Raw genomic sequence first — 13,891 nt, 5'->3', positions numbered from 1 at the left:
AGTGCCAATTTATCTATAAAAAAAATAAGAAAATTAAAATTAAATTAAAACAAAAATCACAATATTCGTTCGTAAAATGGGGACAAAATCCAAAAACATTTCTTGACCCTTCTTCACATAAAAGTGGGGGCAGAAATCAAGATTCGAACAAGTACCATTCACCATTCAAGGCGCACCCTCTACCGACTGAGCTAACGGGTCAGACAATAGAAGGGTGTAATTTTGAACTGAAGAATATTAAAAAATATGAAGAAATTACAATGTTTAAAAAGATTTACCAAAATGAGTTAGGTATAACGTATGAAGCGATTTACAAATTAAGTCCAATGGCACTTTGAGAAAGAATACCTGAAGAAACCCCAAAACATTTGCTGCTCCAGCAACTAACCTAGTGACCTAAAGTATTGGGTCATGTCACGATATTTTTTTCTGAGGCATGTCCAGGTTGCTCAATTTAACATACACGTATCCTTAATGCTGTTGAGATTTTACAAAGATGGCGCTCTCACATTTCTAAGAATCCAAAAGCGCCATTAGGCGAACGTTTACGGTATTGTCTCTGTCTTTTGATGTGTATATAGAGCACCTGTGACGCTTTTTGTATGGTATAATGATATTAAATTCATTAACAATGCACGAATTGAGTGCAGTCAAATATTCGAATGGCAAAGTATTAAACTGTTGGAGTGAGGTACTGATTATACATTTTTTAAGGTCTGTGCAAGTAAGTCGGAGTTGTGCCATTTCATTTTCAAGGGAGGAAGTTGGTAGAGATTGGTAGAAATCCACGGAAATAAACAAATCATAACTTGACCTAAGTCAACACATTGAAGACATTTTTTTAAATGTTAAAACATGTTAAACATGTACGGAAGGGATGTTACAACCCCATTTGAATTGTTAACTCAAGGTCTCATGCGGTACTGTGTGATACTGTATTATATATACACCAACCATCAGGAACATATTGCAGTTACTGTCCGTTTTCCTATACACAATACACAGTGCTCTCACCATTAACGCGTGACCTCTACAAATGATGTACGTTGGAAGAATGGGCACTTGCCTAGTTAACATCACTGTGTGAAAAATAACCAGCAAATATTTTAGCTATTCTCCAAACTTCTAGCAAATATATTTCTCTATTGACCTAAAATTACAGCTACGTTAGATGTTCAGAAATAGTCGCACTTTTGTAAAATATGAGTGAGGGCAAGGCATAGCTAGCCAACTCCCCGTGTTAATTGAATGGAGATTTGACCGAAAATATTGGTATCGGACCGCTCACTTCTGAAGGATGCCACAAAAAAAACGGTACAAGCTACATTTTAACTATTCTAAATAGGTTCTAGAAAATATAGTTTTGTAACATGTCCTAAATTTTTAGCTAATTTAGATGTTTGGAGAGGGTCGCACTTTTGTGTTTTAGGAAGGATATGTAAACGACAGATAACACCAAAAATATGAAGAAATTATTTCCAAACCGTGTTAAGTCAACAATCATTATGTTGCTCATTTTCAAGAATGCTGGTTTACAAAAAGCACGCCATTGTCTCATTTCGTGAACAAAGCCACACATACCATTGTTTCCTTTCGTTTCCTTTATAATCGGTTACCCAACTGAAGCTATGAATACCAGCTTTATTGCGATATCGCACATGAAAACAGACACTTGTGCACAACCAGAGAAGATCCGATTTAATCAGTTGAGCTGTTTCAATGAGTGTTATCTTGGTTTAATAGCTTTTAATGGGGTTAAGTCCTGCAAAGGTCGAGATGAATTCTACTGTAGACATGACTGCATCATGAAATTCGTCGACGACTCCCGTGTGACGTCACTTCTACCACCGTGACGAAACTGGTCAATAATTGAGTGCCAATTCAAGATCAGTAGGCATAATCATGATGCGTCATGGATATGACGTGATACCGTAGCCAACTACCAGAAGTAAGTCCAGTTGAACAGAATTATAGGCCTAATTATTAGTCCACAAGAGGGTTTAATCCTAGAACTACTGAGTCATATTTTGCAACACGAACTACGAAGAGGGGGTTGCTGCGACCCCCTTTAATTTTCCATTATAAACGCCATATACCCTTATATGTGGTACTAATGTGTAGCTATGGGGCTCCTCTATCCAGAATTATCAAAATAAGTACAAACATTCCCCACATAATATTGCTATGACGTCGTAATGTGATGGCGCCCATGCAAAGTTGGGAAATTCTGGCTATGTACAAAACTATAGGCAAAATTGATTTTCAGCTAAAATGTCTTCACAAAATAATGTGAATTTTCTGCTAAATATAAAAGGAAATGACTATTTTCACCTAAGTAATAAGTAAAAATTCGGTAGCTCTTGAAATAATTTCACAAGAGCGAAATGAAAATCATTGAGGCCTCACCAACCCCGTCTATGGTCATTTTTGATGGCCGGTCCTACCCCGGGTAAGGTGCTGGGGTGAACATTTTATCGCCAGTATGAGCGCTAAGGATGTATCTACAATTAGCTTAGGTCGTTTGTGCGTAAACGCGTGCGTTTACTTATGACGGATACAAAATCTTAGGGGGGGGGGGGTGGTACAGTAGTGAAACCAAAATCATTGAAGTTGAAATATAGAAATGCCTGCGAAGTTAAAAATTCGATATCTTTAGTCACGGTATCTCGATTGCAGAAAAAAGATCGCCGGCGCTCATCGCTATCTGGGAGTTTCCACCGTTGGTGGCGCTATACACACAGTGGTCATAATGTAAACAAAACGTAATAAATCCTCTCGCGTAAATGTTGACAAGGTCCATTTAGTGAACTGTAAAATCAAATCTATGAGTTGTATACTGTTTGTGATGGTTTGAAATAAAATTGTATTGTTATTTGAGCTTATTTGGAAGGTTTTTGCTGCATTTTGACTCGTTTTTTTTCTTTTTTAAACTTTAAGAAAATGTGGCCGGTTCGATGTATGTGACTCATATTCCGCGGTGTCATATATACTTGAAGGCTTTAAAACATGCTGCTATCAGTTGTTATATTTTTTAATGTCCAGAGAATCATTTATTTATTAATATTTCACTTGATAAATATACTTTTTTCTTTCGAAAAACATGAAAAACAGTCTATTGCCATGAAGTTCAAATAAAATATGCCCCACGTGAAGTACCGTCCTCTTTAACTACGTCATCTTGTTGCCACACTCCACTTTGTATTGATTAGCGCCCAAAGGTGACGTGTTGCTATCCTTTTTGGGTGTTTTTTTTTCATAGATCGGTTAGATTCATTCTGTGTTTACGAGAATTGGGCGTAGAAACGTAATTTGTGTACCAGTAAACCACCTAATCATGCTAATTGGGCGACAATACAACCCGCAATACAATCAATGAAGGACGCTTATTTAAGTTATTTATAGCAGCCAAGATTAATTTGATGTTAAACAATAAAAAATTAATAAAACACTTAAGGCGATGTAATAATATTTCGCCAAGTATGGTCGTTTTAAATGAAATAAACGCTTCTTTTAATAGTAGAATAAAGCCGACTTATTGTTTAGGAAGTCTTTATTTGATTACTTCACCTGGTAGTATTAGGTAAAAGGGATTCCCCAAGTTGTTGTTTATACCCGGGCCCGGTACCCGGGGTGTATACAAGTCTGACATGTCTGGCCTTGAAAACAACAGGTGCGCGTACATTGAATACATGACGGTGAACGCAAACCACCTGTGACATGCATCGTGTACGAGTAGACATACTGTACACATGTGAAGCATGCTCTTGTCGTCTGACCAGTTTGAACATCAAACGAACGAATGCATTCGATTTTACGGTCCAATTTTGCTGTACAATTAAGGATAAAATGCTAGAATGTGCAGTGACATCAATGGTCATGGCAGTGATGCCGGCAAACTGTACCGCCGACGAGTGGAAATAATTCAAAGATCCACAATTGTCTCACAACCATGACAACATGCACAAATTCTCTGATCACCAGATTTTGCACACGCGATATTATGAGAATATCAAGAAATGAAGGAGACGTATCTGACACAGTCACAGACAGTATAAAAAGTAAGTTCCACTTCCATGTATAATATAGTTTCAGCTCTCTCAACATGCTCAAGTCAAGTTTTAACATGTCAAAATAACGTTTACAATGTAAGCTTAGGCCGTATAAAATTAATGTTTTGGTTCTCGTCCAGAGGATTTTCATGAATTGATGAGGGAGGGAGGTGTTTTTTTTTTTTTTTTTTTTCCAATGTAAAATTAGCATTGTCAGTAGTTTTCGGTCTTCTCCAACAGTGCTCGAGGAAACGATGAGGCCCTTTTTTTTTTTTTTTTTTATTTTTTTTTTTTGTGTGATTAATCCCCTAGAGTACCACAAAAAGACTTGGAAGTGATGCTTGTTCTCTAATAAACTTATTTATATGTATGAAGATTTCATAAATCATTCCAAAGTCTAAAAAATTGAAAAATCTAAAAAAAAAAAAAAATCTGACAAATCCCAGAAATTGAGGAGGGAGGGGACGAGAACCAAAATATTAATTTTACACGGCCTTACATGTACATGCTCAAGCAATTGAATGAGGGGTGGTGCAATAATTATGTGTACCCGGGGGTGGTGAATTCCATTGGTCTGCTAAAAATCGCCCCCCCCCCCCTTTTTGCCGTGCCAAAAAATCTTTACCCCCCCCCGGCCCTTTTGACGTGCCAAAAAACCTTTGCCTCCCCTTTTGATGTGACAAACAAATCATTATAGGGGTGGTGCAATAATATATGTACCCCTGGGGGTGAATTTCAAAATGGTCTGCCAAAAACGCTTGCCCCCCCTTTGGCCATGACAAAAATCTTTGCCCCCCTTTCGACGTGCCAAAAACCTTTGCCCCCCCTTTGACGTGCCAAAAATCTTTGCCCCCCCTTACACATGCAAGATTTTGGGGACCCGCATTTAAAACCTGAAATTGTCTTATCATCATATAATGCGAGCGTATAGTAGGAAATTTTGCATATTTTGCCTAACGTTTTCCTACGCCTTTTTAGGGCGTAATATAGAAACGGTACCCAAAATATCTGTGCCAAAATTGCTTGCCCCCCCCCTTTCGACCTGCCAAAAATCACTTGACCCCTTTTGACCTGCCAAAAATGCTTGCCCCCCCCTATAATTCACCACTCTGGGGTACACATAATTATTGCACCACCCCTTAGGGGCTGTGCAATAATTATGAGCCGCCGAGTAAAATTTCCAAACGGCTTGCCAAAAAATCGCCCCCCTCTCTCGGCCCATAAAATTGCTTGCCCCCCCCTTGAACATGCCATGGGATCCCAAATTGCAAACCTTAAATGGTCTAGATATGTATGTTGCGAGTGCAGTGAGTAGGAAAATTTGCATATTTAAGCGTTTCCGACTGTTTTCCTAAGCCTTTTTATTAATTAGAGCATTTTATTAAAAGGTTGTCCCATGAATATCGTTCCAAGAATTGCTTGCCCCCCCCCCCTCTCGGCTTGCCAAAAATTGCTTCCCCCCTTTCGCTCGCCAAAATTTCTTGCCCTCCCCCAATTTCATCCTCCCCAGGGCTCATAATTATTGCACAGCCTGATCTCCCCCTTTACACATGCACGATTTTTGGAATCTGAATTTAAAACCTTAAAATTGTCTATATGCGAGCTTAGCGAGCAGGAAATTTTGCATATTTTAACGTGTTCATAATAATAATATAGGAACGGTGTCCAAAATATTTGTGCTAAAATTACTTGCCCACCCCCCCACCCCTTTCGACCTGCCAAAAATCGCTTGACCCCCCTTTCGACCTGCCAAATAATGCTTGCCCCCGCCCGCCTCTTTTGGCCTGCCAAAAATCTTTGTCCCCCCTATAATTCACCACCGGGTGTACACATTATTATTGCACCACCCCTAAATAGCTACAAAATCTACCATACGGGTGCACCATTTGATATGCTGGGGCATTGAGAGCGACCAACCCAGATTTTTCAAAATTTGCAAATTTTCTGTACAAATGAATGCAGACCCAAATTTCGAAAATATCAGGAACATTTTTTTGTTGTAATTCCCCTAATTGCAAAATATTACAGATTTTGTTGATTTTTGGTGCCGGTCATTTTGCCAAAAAAAAGCCAGACCAAGGGACCTTACTTGAAAGGTCCATCCGCCCATAGAACAAGGTTTTTTTTCTGTAGCCTTACTACCGGTATACATGTATGTATATCATTTTCCATGCAGCCGTATCATGGGTTAAAAATGGTATAGTGAGACAAACTAAATACAAATTTGACCACGCCTGAGTAAAAAAAGAAAAAAAATCCCCCACCCAACTCTGCATTTATAAAGATTATACAGTATTTAAATTGAAAAAAAAAAAAAAAATGCCACCCTAGGCGGCAAAAAAAAAAATTGTAGCCGCCATACCCAAGCTCCCATGCACCCCCTGAAAATCAAATGGTGCTTCCGTAATAATTTAGCTCAATAATCCTTTTGGCTGTTTGCACTTGTTGCCTTGTTTTTTTGTTTTTTTTATAGGGCAACATTTTGTTTTCTCTGCCACAACACTTCCTGGTAATTCTAATACTGTAAAACCATTTAATTTCGCTACAGGCCTTAATTCGTGAAATTAAATACCCGCAAATTTGGCATATTTACATTGAATTGTAACATGAATTCCTGGATTACCCTTGTAGCAAAATTAGATTCCCATGAAAATGGTGATCATTACGAATTAGCGAAATTAAGTACTAGCGAAATTACCCATAAACCCATTAAAGGGGCACTCTATGATTTACAGCATGCACTCAGTGATTTCAACTAGATTTTTGAATGCAATGGTCTCTAGCCTTTAAGTATTCGTGGCTAGACTAACTTTTTGAGCAATCATGTCCTGTATTGACAGAGATGGAAGCTGTAGTTGCCAGGGTACCAGAGAGCCAGTCATACAATTGAAAGTCGCATTGATGTTAATGAGGTACCGACGGCGTAACAACAACAAAGAGTGTACATTTTTTGCACTTTTATTTACCGTATATGCTCCATTTGCCTTATTGTTATTTTCAGGTGTCATCCAATAATGGAAAGTTATAGTCGCCATTATACCAGAAGAGGCCTACTGCAAATTGATGGAGTATGAAATACGTTTATGATACCGGTATGTAAATGCAAGTTAAAATTAACAATGTGTTGCAATCTTTTTGAAACAATAATTTTAGACAACAAAAAAAACCCTGTTCTACTGGCCCAACGGTCCCATCAGATTTTTTAGGGTGAGAAATTATATAAAATCCTGACAGACCAACCCTTAGACCACGACCAAGGCCTAATTACGCAGTAGAGCAGGGTTTTTTTTTGTCACCTTACATTTTTCGGGAGGGTAATCGGGTACCTGAAATTGAATAAATGTGTCCCTAGAGCTAAATGCCAGGATCATTCATGGCTGATGACTTCCCCCAGAAAAATGTACCCCCCAAAAAAAAAAAGTTCAATGCATTTTGCATGTTAAAAGAGTATGATGAACACAAATTATCACTTTGCATAGTATTATAAAACACTAACATTTTTTTGGTAAGTCAACCACGAATGAGCGTAGCATTTTAGCAACTACATGTAAGTCACTTGGGAAACTCACTGCGGGCCGGGATTTAGTCTAGGACTTGCCATTCGATGATGTCCTGCTCTGCGTAGAAGTTGACAGGGCCTAGCGGTGGATTTGTAAATTATCAAAATATTGCATTGGTTAGATATGTTTGGGTTCTTACAGTATTGGTTTACAAGAATTTGACTAATTTCCATTTTTATCCTTTTCATTTACACATGATGCAGGTGTCCAGATTTGATATTGATTCAGCATGAGTGTGGCTCGACATCTCTGTATTCCTGACACCATCGGGCGCTGGTCTGGTCTGTTACCAATACGAGACTTGTTTGGTCTTAACTCCAATACACATGATACAAGCACAGTCAATTACAGTCATGGATGTACCATCGTTAGCTGCAAATCTGAACTACTGATACATGTACCATATTCGCTCCATTAACAGCCCATGCCCCTATAAGTACCCACCCAGCGACTTTGATACTACACTGTACACACAATCCTTTATCATTATGTGCATGATGCATGCAACTACTTGTGTATCAAACACATGCAGAGCTTTCTACACACAAGGTCCATATTCTGGGCTATTTTTTACATATTCATGTAATTGTGTAAACAATATAAAAAATAAGGGCCCGCCCAAAATGACTTTGTCAAGTACCCTGTGTGGTTAATGGAATGAATATGGTAGGAGAAAAATGTGCACAGTGGACAGATATGTTGATTGTTGAAAATTTTCAAATATTCCTATTTTCAAAGGAAAAATATTATCAACTTTTAAAATTCAGTAACAAGTTAGACATTCTTCCTTCAGTTCAAGTTTATGTCGTCCACCCACACAGTTGTGACCAAGTATACATTGTATACTGCCCTATGCATGTGTGTATTGACACCGTCAGCTATGGGGGACTATTTTGCGAAATTCAACAACCATACATTTAGCGGCTACAGGAACATAAGAATAGATGAGAAGACAACAAACCAATTTTATTTGAGAACATTTCAGGAGAGATAATATATACAATATACCCCGGTATACTTGAAAAATGAATGTGAAGCAATGTACAATGCATTTTTATAACTCATTTTATATAAAATTGGAAAACAAGCATAAACACTATACCATTTTCACACTGATGTGGCAGTGACGTCAGTGCGCATTTCTTTGTGTGCAGCCTCAAACCGCTAGTGGTTGTTCAAAGGGCTGGCGCACACAAGATGTCGCATATGCGTGAGCGAAACAGCTGCTTTAACACATTGACGTCACTGTCACATCAGGGTGAAAAAAAAGGTATATACATGTATATCCTAGAAAGCTTTACGAGGCCTAAAATCTTTAGAAAACTCTTGATGTCAATGTTCCGTAGCTTTTACGGAACATTAAATGGATATTTTTATCGAGATTTTAGGCCTCGTAAAATTTTGCTATATACTACACGTAGGCCTAAAATCTCGATAAAATGGAAATTGAGACTTATATTGCGATTTTAGGCCTTATAAAGCGTCACGAGGTCTACAATCTTGATTAAATTCTTGGTTTTAATGTTCCGTAGCTTTTACGCAAAGCTTTACAAGGCCTAAAATCTTGATAAAACTCTTGATGTTAATGTCCGCAGCTTTTACCGGACATTGAAATCATAAATTTTATTAAGATTTTAGGCCTCAAAGTTTGACCTCGTAAAGCTTTGAAGCCTAAAATCTTGATTATATTCTCGATTACAATGTTCCGTAGCTTTTACGCAAAGCCTTACTAGACCCAAAATCTTGATAAAACTCTTGATGTCAATGTTCCGTAGCTTGTACATGTAGGGAGCATTGGAAAACTTTTATCATAATTTTAGGCCTCGTAAAGCTTTAAAAGGTAAAGGAGACGATCCTGTATAAACAGTGATCGGAGTGCCCATCTCTCTTTCATTGGCGATTGGGCCAGACTCCTCCATGTAATGTTGCTATAGGAGGATCGCTACACCTCCTCTACAGCGAGTCTGTTACCTTCCCAGCATTTAAGAATGCGGATGCCGGTACCCATTTAAACACCTGAGTGGAGAGGAGTAATCGAGATAAAGTGCCTTACTCAAGGGCACAACACGATGGCGTCGCCGGGGCTCGAACCTCCAAACTTTCGATTATGAGTCAGTGCCCGTTCCGGATCCGCTAGGCCACCGTGCTCCCGTAAAGCTTTACTAGGCCTAAAATCTTGATAAAATTGAAATTGAGAATTTTAACTGATTTCAATGTTCCATAGCTGTTACGCAACACTTTACAAGGCCTAAAATCGTGATAAAATCCTTGATTTCAATGTGTCGTAGCTTCTATGGCACATTCAAATAGAGAATTTTATCAAGATTTTAGGCCTCGTATAGCTTTACGAGACCTAAAATCTTGATAAAATTGAAATTGAGAATTTTAACTGATTTCAATGTTCCATAGCTGTTACATAACGCTTTACAAGGCCTAAAATCGTGATAAAATCCTTGATTTCAATGTGTCGTAGCTTCTATGGCACATTCAAATAGAGAATTTTATCAAGATTTTAGGCCTCAGAAAGCTTTACGAGATCTAAAATCTCGATAAAATTGAAATTGAGAATTTTAATTGATTTCAATGTTCTGTAGCTTTTACGCATAAAGCTTTACAAGGCCTAAAATCTTGATAAAATCCTTGAATTCAATGTGCAGTAGCTTTTACGGAACATTGAAATAGAGATTTTATCAAGATTTTAGGCCTCATAAAGCTTTACGAGGCCTAAAATCTTGAAAAATTGAAATTGAGAATTTTAACTGATTTCAATGTTTTGTAGCTTTTACGCAGCTTTTACGCAAAATTTTATTAGGCCTAAAATCTCGATAAAATCCTTGATTTCAATGTGCCGTAGCGTTTACGGAACATTGAAGTAGAGAATTTTATCAAGATTTTAGGCCTCGTAAAGTTTTACGATCTTGATAAAATTGAAATTGATAATTTTAACTGATTTCAGTGTTCTGTAACTTTTACGCAAAAGTTTACGAGGCCTAAAATCTCGATAAAACCCTTGATTTCAATGTGTCGAAGCTTTTACGGAACATTGAAATAGAATTTTATCAAGATTTTAGGCCTCGTAAAGTTTTACGAGGTCTAAAATCTCGACAAAATCCTTGATTTCAATGCCGTAGCTTTTACGGAACATGTAGTATCAATCAATAATAATTTAGCTTTCTTTGTAGAAATATATGCACTACAAACTCTTTTACTCAAAGCTTTACGAGGCCTACAATCTCGATAAAATCCTTGATTTCAATGTGCCGTAGCTTTTACGGAACATTGAAATAGAGAGTTTTATCAAGATTTTGGGCAGCGTAAAGTTTTACGGGACTTAAAATCTCAATAAAATTGACATATTGAGAATTTTAATTGATTTCAATGTTTCGTAGCTTTTACGCAAAATTTTTCGAGGCTTAAAATCTCGATAAAATCCTTGATTTCAATGTGCCGTAGCTTTTACGGAACATTGAAATAGAGAGTTTTATCAAGATTTTGGGCCTCGTAAAGTTCTACGGACTTCAAATCTCGATAAAATTGACATATTGAGAATTTTAATTGATTTCAATGTTCTTTATTTTTTACGCAAAAGTTTACGAGGCCTAAAATCTCTATAAAATCCTTGATTTCAATGTGCCGTAGCTTTTACGGAACATTGAAGTAGAGAATTTTATCAAGATTTTAGGCCTCGTAAAGTTTTACGATCTTGATAAAATTGAAATTGATAATTTTAACTGATTTCAGTGTTCTGTAACTTTTACGCAGCTTTTACGCAAAAGTTTACGAGGCCTAAAATCTCGATAAAACCCTTGATTTCAATGTGTCAGAAGCTTTTACGGAACATTGAAATAGAATTTTATCAAGATTTTAGGCCTCTTAAAGTTTTACGAGGTCTAAAATCTCGACAAAATCCTTGATTTCAATGCGCCGTAGCTTTTACGGAACATGTAGTATCATTCAATAATAATTTAGCTTTCTTTGTAGAAATATATGCACTACAAACTCTTTTACGCAAAGCTTTACGAGGCCTACAATCTCGATAAAATCCTTGATTTCAATGTGCCGTAGCTTTTACGGAACATTGAAATAGAGAGTTTTATCAAGATTTTGAGCAGCGTAAAGTTTTACTGAGACCTAAAATCTCGATAAAATTGACATATTGAGAATTTTAATTGATTTCAATGTTCTTTATTTTTTACGCAAAAGTTTACGAGGCCTAAAATCTCGATAAAATCCTTGATTTCAATGTGCCGTAGCTTTTACGGAACATTGAAATAGAGAGTTTTATCAAGATTTTGGGCCTCGTAAAGTTCTACGGGACTTCAAATCTCGATAAAATTGACATATTGAGAATTGTAATTGATATCAATGTTCTTTATTTTTTACGCAAAAGTTTACTAGGCCTAAAATCTCGATAAAATCCTTGATTTCAATGTGCCGTAGCTTTTACGGAACATTGAAATAGAGATTTTTATCATGATTTTAGGCCTAGTAAAGTTTTACGAGGTCTAAAATCTCGATAAAATTGACATTGAGAATTTTAATTGATTTCAATGTTCTTTTTATTTTTACGCAAAAGTTTACGAGGCCTAAAATCTCGATAAAATCCCTGATTTCAATGTGCCGTAGCTTTTACGGAACATTGAAATAGAGAGTTTTATCAAGATTTTGGGCCTCGTAAAGTTCTACGGGACTTCAAATCTCGATAAAATTGACATATTGAGAATTGTAATTGATTTCAATGTTCTTTATTTTTTGCGCAAAAGTTTACGAGGCCTAAAATCTCGATAAAATCCTTGATTTCAATGTGCCGTAGCTTTTACGGAACATTGAAATAGAGATTTTTATCAAGATTTTAGGCCTAGTAAAGTTTTACGAGGTCTAAAATCTCGATAAAATTGACATTGAGAATTTTAATTGATTTCAATGTTCTTTATTTTTTATGCAAAAGTTTACGAGGCCTAAAATCTCGATAAAATCCTTGATTTCAATGTGCCGTAGCTTTTACGGAACATTGCAATAGAAAATGTTGTGAAGAGCTTGAGCCGCGGAGCGTTCTACGGGACTTCAAATCTCGATAAAATTGACATATTGAGAATTGTAATTGATATCAATGTTCTTTATTTTTTACGCAAAAGTTTACTAGGCCTAAAATCTCGATAAAATCCTTGATTTCAATGTGCCGTAGCTTTTACGGAACATTGAAATAGAGATTTTTATCAAGATTTTAGGCCTAGTAAAGTTTTACGAGGTCTAAAATCTCGATAAAATTGACATTGAGAATTTTAATTGATTTCAATGTTCTTTATTTTTTACGCAAAAGTTTACGAGGCCTAAAATCTCGATAAAATCCCTGATTTCAATGTGCCGTAGCTTTTACGGAACATTGAAATAGAGAATTTTATCAAGATTTTGGGCCTCGTAACGTTTTTCGAGACCTCAAATCTCGATAAAATTGACATATTGAGAATTGTAATTGATTTCAATGTTCTTTTTTTTTTTGCTTAAAAGTTTACGAGGCCTAAAATCTCGATAAAATCCTTGATTTCAATGTGCCGTAGCTTTTACGGAACATTGAAATAGAGATTTTTATCAAGATTTTAGGCCTAGTAAAGTTTTACGAGGTCTAAAATCTCGATAAAATTGACATTGAGAATTTTAATTGATTTCAATGTTCTTTATTTTTTACGAGGCCTAAAATCTCGATAAAATCCCTGATTTCAATGTGCCGTAGCTTTTATGGAACATTGAAATAGAGAATTTTATCAAGATTTTAGGCCTCGTAAAGTTTTACGAGGTCTAAAATCTCGACAAAATCCTTGATTTCAATGCGCCGTAGCTTTTACGGAACATGTAGTATCATTCAATAATAATTTAGCTTTCTTTGTAGAAATATATGCACTACAAACTCTTTTACATAAAGCTTTACGAGGCCTACAATCTCGATAAAATCCTTGATTTCAATGTGCCGTAGCTTTTACGGAACATTGAAATATCGAGTTTTATCAAGATTTTGGGCCTCGTAACGAGACCTAAAATCTCGATAAAATTTGACATATTGAGAATTTTAATTGATTTCAATGTTCTTTAGCTTTTACGCAAAAGTTTACGAGGCCTAAAATTTCGATAAAATCCTTGATTTCAATGTGCCGTAGCTTTTACGGAACATTGAAATAGAGAGTTTTATCAAGATTTTGGGCCTCGTAAAGTTCTACGAGACCTAAAATCTCGATAAAATTGACATATTGAGAATTTTAATTGATTTCAATGTTCTTTATTTTTTAC

The 13,891-nt window shown here is 36.5% G+C and overlaps 1 protein-coding gene and 1 long non-coding RNA gene across 3 annotated transcripts in view; one reads left to right on the top strand and one right to left on the bottom strand.

The window, feature by feature from the left end:
* LOC140167945 (uncharacterized) overlaps window positions 1-13,891 on the bottom strand; it is a 137,658-nt gene that overhangs the window by 34,091 nt on the left and 89,676 nt on the right. The window lies entirely within an intron of this gene.
* Window positions 3,090-8,654, top strand: LOC140167944 (uncharacterized). The gene is made up of 3 exons (XR_011861096.1): window positions 3,090-4,058; window positions 7,051-7,141; window positions 7,813-8,654. It is a non-coding gene; the product is annotated as an uncharacterized lncRNA (long non-coding RNA).

Source organism: Amphiura filiformis, chromosome 13, assembly GCF_039555335.1.
Source record: "Amphiura filiformis chromosome 13, Afil_fr2py, whole genome shotgun sequence".
Taxonomy (NCBI): domain Eukaryota; kingdom Metazoa; phylum Echinodermata; class Ophiuroidea; order Amphilepidida; family Amphiuridae; genus Amphiura; species Amphiura filiformis.
This window is presented reverse-complemented; position numbering and strand designations above follow the sequence as displayed.